Source organism: Pocillopora verrucosa, chromosome 5, assembly GCF_036669915.1.
Source record: "Pocillopora verrucosa isolate sample1 chromosome 5, ASM3666991v2, whole genome shotgun sequence".
NCBI classification, from domain to species: domain Eukaryota; kingdom Metazoa; phylum Cnidaria; class Anthozoa; order Scleractinia; family Pocilloporidae; genus Pocillopora; species Pocillopora verrucosa.
This window is the reverse complement of record NC_089316.1, coordinates 21,048,195-21,056,217: the sequence shown is the minus strand read 5'-3', so window position 1 is coordinate 21,056,217 and position 8,023 is coordinate 21,048,195.

The window sequence follows — 8,023 nt, the reverse complement described above, 5'->3', positions numbered from 1 at the left end:
GACAGTAAGGAGAATTACTATTGAGATATCGGGAGTAAATGGGTTAATCAAAGCATGCATTTTGCAATTTTTTCCAGTAAACTGTATCTGCAGATTTTCCAAATAAGCCTTAATTCTGATAATCTTCATCTTCCTTTGTCTTGCATCTCTCATTAAAATTTGAAAGGATGGAAAAAAAACTATAAAGAGCTTTGATAGATATTAATAATTTAACTACCAGAAGAAATTAACATGTAACTTCTCCCAAGAATATCCATACAATATCCAGCAAACAGGTAATGAGAATACTAAAACTCATCAGGCACATGTAGTTGTGTTATAATGATCTAACAACAAATTCTCATCATTAATTTACAGAAAAATGTGTAGCAGATAGAGGGGGGAGAATTAACAATCAGATCTTGGACTTTGAAACTTACATGTACCTGAGGGATTTCCTATGAACCAAGTGCCCTAGGACCATCTCTTGCCATAAAACTACGGTAGCCAGATTTTTTTCTTTTCCAATGAGTGTGGAACTTCAACCACGTCCTCTGATTTTGACACCTTTGGTGTTCCTTTGATTGGAGTTTCTTTATCAACACCTTTTTTATCCTTTTTTTGGAGTAACAGTTTTCTTTGGATTTGGTTTTGAGTCTCTAACTGGAGTTTCTGGAACTCTGGCAGCTTTGGCAGCCAGTTTGCCAATGGGAGTTGTCTTTGGTACTTCCTGAAAAGTCCATGGATAAAATTTGAAGTGAACAAAAGTTACATGTATATCACACATTCTAACAGCTGAGAGTTGTCCTCACAAGGCAAGAGTTGTCTCAAATAGGAATGTTGATAGTTAAAGACACTGCTGCTTTGAAAAATGGAGGCAAAGTGGCAGCATCTTCCTGGATTGTCAAAGTTAAAATCACCAAAAATGTACCTAAAAGTTTTGTCACCACAGTTACTGTTTAGTGTAAATTCTAGGTACAGTAATGGTAGTACTTTGAGTGGTTATAGTATTGAAAGCAATGTTTTGTTGCAGATATTTTTAGCAACATGCATCTGAGTAAAAACCGTTTAATTTCATAGCAGGACAGGGTTACATATACAACTGACATGTACCACCAGTTAACAAGTTTGAGTAAGCTTTTGGATATTATACAAAGCCAAATTTAGTCATAAAATGTTACTGTTTCATTTTCATGTACCTTATTCAAGTGCTTAAAGACACATACCATACACATGCAATCATATCAGATTCAATCAATCCTAGTGTCAGGGTAGCATGTTTAAGCATTAATAGTACTGATTAAATTTAGAACAATAAAGGATGGTGATCAAAAGGCTTACAAACCTTATTCCTTCACTTTTAAACCTCAGACTTTGATTCTGAGAAGTCTTCCTTTCTTTTCTTTGATGGTTGCTCTGTTGTGTGATGGTTGACATTCCTATTTTCTCTTCCTTCTTTTTCTCTCCCATTCTTGTACTCTTCTTTTCTATTCACTTTGGAGTCTTCATTTTCTTCAGACTCATCAGATCTCTGAGTGAAATGAAAAAAAAAATTCTTGATGGTTCTACAGGGAATCAAGGTATGATCATTAAGTGGGCTGAGCTCTGGATCAAGCTTAAAATTTGCACTCTCAAGATTGATTAATTTTCTAATTTCTCGCAACAATACAAATTCACAGTCAAGCAGCAAGTTAAAGAGAAGAAAGAAAATCATCAGACCAGAAGATGTTTGAGTGAACACCATATTCTAAAAGATATTCTCATAACACTTGTGTGACAGACAGCAAAGAGAATTGATTTAAATAGCTTAGAGGCAAAAGGACTTATCTCCATGGTGTCGTTTTTAAATTTAAAACTAACATGTGATGCATGAATTTTATAAGTTTTCTCTGTTTAATGCATGATGCATGAAGTACTGTTAAAAATACACAGGATGCCTGATTTTTTCTTTAAAAGAAAATTGTGGGCAAAACAAGAGTAGTTAGTTAATCACCTGTTTTCTCTTTTGGCAAATGTTTTCCTGGATTCCCTCTCAACTGGAGTAAAACCAAAGAAATCAAGTGCAGAAGTTGCTTTTTTCTCTTTAGGTTTGACTGGACTGAAGCAAGAATAACAATCCATGTGTTAAACATTTCAGTTCTAAAACAATCCCAGGTAAAATGTCAGGCGGGATATAGGCGGGATCCCAGCAATCCCACCCAGGATCCCAGGTGGGAATGGCGGGATCCCGCCTTAGGTGGTGGGATCCCACCTTTCCCACCTGGGATGAAAATTTGATCCCACCTGGGATCCCACATTTAATGCGGGATTCCTGCATCCCACCCGGGATCTTAGGTGGGAGTTATGCATTCTACCTGGGATCCTGGTCGGGATTTACATATCCCACCTGGGATTCTTTATCCCACCTACAAAAATATTGTTTTGCTGTTTTTATTCTTACAAAACGTTTTTGTGAGAGTGGCATGCGGACAAGACAGAGGTGGTCACTGTTCCCTTTGAGAAAATACACCTTTGAAATGACTTCTTCAATTTGCTTTATTTGAAACTCTGATCTGAAAATATTTTTAAAACAAGACTTGTTAGTAGTGAGAAGTACAAACCGAGTTTCTTTCCATAACTTAATTTCTTAAATGTCCCAATCACTGGACCTCCTAAAAAATATTACTTCTTTATATTTTTGGTGCAAAATACAATTCCTTCTTTACATACAAATAAAAAGACAAGTCACAGTTCGATAATAACAGCTTTAAAGTTTACTTGTTGTTCTTCTCTGAGTCAGTGATCAACAAAATTTTTCTATACCTTGTAGGTCTGGTATAAAATTTTACTTGTAGTATAAAATGACAACCTTGTATCTTCGTTCTCTCCACCCCTTTCCAAGCTCGGTAACGCTTCGGACTGTGCATAACCATTTGCAGACGAGAATTCCAATGCACCTCTGTAATCGCATGTAGTTGCTTCTGTCTCTCGTGCAAATATTTTTCTCCGTTATGAGACGCACTTGACTCTGTTGGCACTACTGCTAGTTCACTGGAAAGAACGACTGAGGAATCGAGATGGCTAGCTGTGTTGGAACGTGTTGCTGAACGCTTGTTGTGGTCAAGCCTTGTTGATTTGGGTACTGGTACACTGGGATCATCTAGGTATCTCCTAAACTTCCTAATGTGATTGGCTTGTGTTGTTTCTCACCTTCGCCGTGAACATAACTCAAGTGGGTTTCGAGTCTTTCTTTCCTCGAAAACTTTCGGCCACAAATCGTGCATTCTTGTTCGATTCTTGTCGATTATTTCTACATAGAGTGAATTCACATCATTATTTATGTCATCATCAAAACATGAATCCAAGGTATCCACCATCTAAGAGAGGAAAACCGATCAGAAGAGACAGAATAATGTTGCGCGCTTCTCTTGAGACTGCAATGGGTCAAGCCAGCGGCTAAAAGGTTCACGTGATCATGCCCGTAATCGGAAACAAAGAAAACTCCATTTGGCGCTCATCTTTGAATGTACTTTTCATCGGTTAACCGCTCTTGCTTCAAGTTGTTTCTTTTCCCAACTGTTTTGCCTAATATAACACTTCTAAAGATTGGTTTTATTGTGGTTTAATGGGAAAACGAGAACAGCGTGTTGGCGCCGTGAACCTAAAAGAAGGGACAATTAACTGTTGACATATCGACTGGTTCAAACAACGATCGAGTGGCCATTTAAAGCTAGGATTTTTAGAAGTTTGTGGTGAGTACAAATTGCCATATTCGTTACGTGATCAAAATCTTATCAAAGAATAGAAATAACGGCTTGAATTAAGCTTACCTAACGCTCAGCGCAACTGAAACTCAAATAATTCTGAGAATCGAATTGGTCGCTTGCATGCTGCAAATTCCTAAGCTTACACTTTACAATGAAATAAATCTATGAGTAAGGTTTCAAGATTACTTTAGTCACATTTGGGAACATTCTGACCTTGCTTTGCTTTGAAAAATTCGACTGAAGAGAGAGCAGACTTTCAATCAGTACCTTTGTCAAAATTTTGATAACATGAATTATTGAGGTTTTGTCTTCCTTTTATTCTTTGATACACAACAGCCAATTTTTTTTAACGTTGAGCCTTATTACACTGCAGATGGTCTGCTTAAATGATGAAGAAAAAGTAATATGCTGAGTTGTGCTGTTATTCTTTAAGAATGTTCGGTTAAGAAATTTGTTAATGAAACAAGTCAAACACATGCTGGTTCATTGCAAATAAATTATGAGATCTTTATCACATATAGTCTGTGTATTCACGTACTGTTTGAATCATTTATGATCAACAGCTTGGTAAGACAATGGGATCCCATTGGAGGTGTCAGTATGTTCTATAGCTAGTTGGAAAGTTTTGGACCCTCAGTGGATTGATGGGGTCTATAGCTCACCTAGAAAATTTTATCCTCTTAATTTTAAGATATCCTATCTGGTACATTTCATAAATCTGTGGTCTCCAGTGATAAAAAGGATCCCTCAAAGGATTTTTCTGAAAGTGGGAAGCCATCTGTAATTTTATGCAGGGTCTAAACTGGGATTGGCAGGATTCCAGATGCAATCCTGCCTGGGATATGATTTCCCAGGTGGGAAACTATCTGAAATTTGAAGCAGGATCCCAAGAGGGATTGGTGGGATTCTACATTTAATCCCGCCCGGGATGTGCTTTCCCAGGTGGGATGCTATTAGGAATTTAAGGTGGGATCCCAACTTCAATTGGCGGGATCCCATGTGGGATCCCATGCGGGATGTTCCATAATCCCAGGTGGGATCCCATGTGGGATGTTCCATAATCCTAGTTGGGATCCCATGCAGGATGTTCCATAATCCCAGGTGGGATCCCATGTGGGATGTTCTATAATCCCAGGTGGGATCCCATGCGGGATGTTCCATAATCCCAGGTGGGATCCCATCCGGGATGTTCCATAATCCCACCCGGGATCCCATGCGGGATGTTCCATAATCCCACCCGGGATCCCACCTGAAAAAGGTGGGATCCCACCTGAGACACACCTGGGATCCCAGGTGGGATTGGCGGGATCCCACCTTATATTTTTACCTGGGATGTTACATTAAATTCACCCTTGATGGCTGTGTAAACACTGTCTTTATTATTTTGCTGTTGTTTGTTTATTTTTTGTTTTCAACCCTTAACACCTAAAACTCAGTATGCATATTCTCCATACTGTTCTCTATACATTTCCTTGGGTACTGACAGGGAGAATTTGATTAACAAACAAGAGCTTAGTTGGTGATCATTTCCTTTACTCTCATGACCTTAATGTTTGATTCAGGGATGACATTGTAAGGAGAAATTAGATGCTGGTCACTGTTAGGGGTCAACAGGTTACATGTGAATGTATCAGCATAAGAGTAGTGTCCTATGACAGATCTAACATTCTCAATGCTTGATGGAAGAGAGGAAAGACAAACAAAAAGACAAACAACGTTAACCTGGACAATTTTTAAGAAGCCAGATGCCTCTCCAGAGCAATATCTTACATTCTAAATTAACACCATGGTTTGGTACTGAAATATCAAATATAATAATAGAGTGTGATGCATGTTACCTCACATTAACTTGCTGGACCTCTTTAGAAGCTGGCTTTTCTGTTTGTTTCAGAGACTTTTTTAATTTCTAAGGCACAACTTCCTCCTCACCTGTAGAAACCACATCAAAATACAATTAAAGCACCATAATATCAAAATTATATTAAAGGGCACAGTGGTCTGATGGTGAGTGTGCTCAACCCTAAATCAAGTGGATGGATTTGTTTTCTTTGGCAAGCTAATACATAGGCAAGGTTAAAGGCCAGGTGATGTAAAAAAAACCTGACTTTATTTTACCTCAAGCTCATCTGACACTAAATATTTTCCCTATTCAGCCCTCCCACTCCATCAATAACGAGAGTCCCCTAAACCCTTTTGCAGAACTCAGTCATGTAAAAGTATATTGTCTTTTCATGCATCACGAAAAATATCCAAAATTCTTTCACATTCACATGAATTCAAAAAAAGAGAATTATGCCAAATTCACAAATTAAAAGTTTCACTCTTTCTCATCTGTTTATAAAGCTGTTAATCCTACAAGTTTGGCTCTTTCAAATAACCTGAAATTCATCAGGGAAACAAAATGGTTTGTCAATCACATTTAATTCATATAATTCTTCATTCATGGGTCACGTTTAAATAAAGAAAAAACCGATCAGATGGAAATGGAAGGATTATGTCATCTTTAATCAAAATTCATGAAAAAAAATTGAAATCATGATTCCCCTGCAAACAAAAAATATTTACTTCTCGTAAAAAGTATAGGTACCCTCAATAATTAGACATAATTTCTTTACCTGAGTCCAAGCTGATTGGTCAATATTCTACTTTTCATAGCTTTTGAACTCTCCTCCTTCTTTACTGATGTGGCTTTTCTAAAAGAGACATGAATGAAAGAGAACCAGGTTCTGAATACACCCTGACATCAGTATGTATATTCTCCATACTGTTCCCTTTACATTTTCTGAGGCAATTACAAGGAGAATCTTTTAAAATAATCAAGAGCTTTTATAGTTGGTGATCATTTCCTTGACTCTTGATTCAGGGGTGATATTAGGGTCCAAAAGTTTAACCTTTAACTCCTAAGATCTGATTGTTATTTCTCCCCTCTAGCTGCTACACGTCTCCTTCTAAATTAGTCATGAGAACTTGGCACTAGATCAAGATAGCAGCTTCTACTTGATAAGTTTAAATATTCTCATTACCTGTTTGCTGAATAATGTGTAGACATCATAAGGAGAGGTTTCATGTTAATCACTTCTGGGAGTTAAAGGATTAACTACAACTGTATGAAAGGGAACAAAATTCAAGAAACAAATCCCATACCTGATTTCTAGAGGAAGAGGATCTTCATCAGAATCTAACAGAGATGTACAATTAATTTAGAAATGGGGTCAGGACATCATTGAGATGTTGTACGTATACATGTAATTATGTGAATCTTTTTACACCCTAATTTATTTATTTAGCTTCGCCTAATTATCTCAGGCAGGGAGACCACCACAGCTTTAGCCAATTACAGTGGATCCCGCATTAACAATGACAAGGCCAGACCCCCCCCTCAATTCCCAGTAAACAGGCCAGACCACATCACAGTAATCTTGTGAGTAGGTTCTTTAACATCCCCTGCCTAACCAAATTAACTAATTAATAGAAGCAGGAGACGGGACCTTCGGTTTATTCATTCTTATCCGAGAAGACTAGAATGTCTATCCATTTGACATTATAGAAAGGTAGCACATTCTCCTCAGTTATTTTAAGACCTTGAGTGTTGGTCCAGCCGGGGCTCAAACCCTCGACCTCCTGCGCAACAGTCCAGCGCTCTAACCAATTTAGCTAACCGGGAGGTTGTTTCTGTAATAATGCAAATTACATTCAGAATTGACAAGGACACTGTACAGCACAGTACACCATTAAAACAAAAACAGAGGTAAAACAGAGGTGTAATAGTTTGTGTAGAGTCTCAACATCTGTTCCTTTTGAAACTGTTTGTGTTCATCCTAAAACATTACCTGAGTCAATGTTGTTTTTTCCTTTCTTCTTCCTCTTCTGATTTTCTTTTGGTTTTTGTTTTCAGGCAATGTCATACAAAATTGCTTCATTTTACAACCCTGTTTAGGGAAAAAAAAAGGCAAAACATTGTAACTTATCAGCCTCACTCAGCTACCCTGACATACTCCAACAGACCATTGAAAATTATACCTACAAAGTTAGTTAATATACAGTACCACACCATTTCTCACACTCCGGTCCAGAAAGATACCTTGGGTTATATAAATGTAGTGGAATAAAACTCTTGGTTAAAACATGTTGTAAAATTATCTACCATGTGCAAAATTAAAGATTCACGACAAAGGAAATTTTACCATGTATGGCAATAAATACCAATTACCAAAATACCAAATACCCCCATCCCCAGGAGAAGATAGATGGGAATGTGAATTGCCCACAAATATATAGACACACGTACATGATGATCG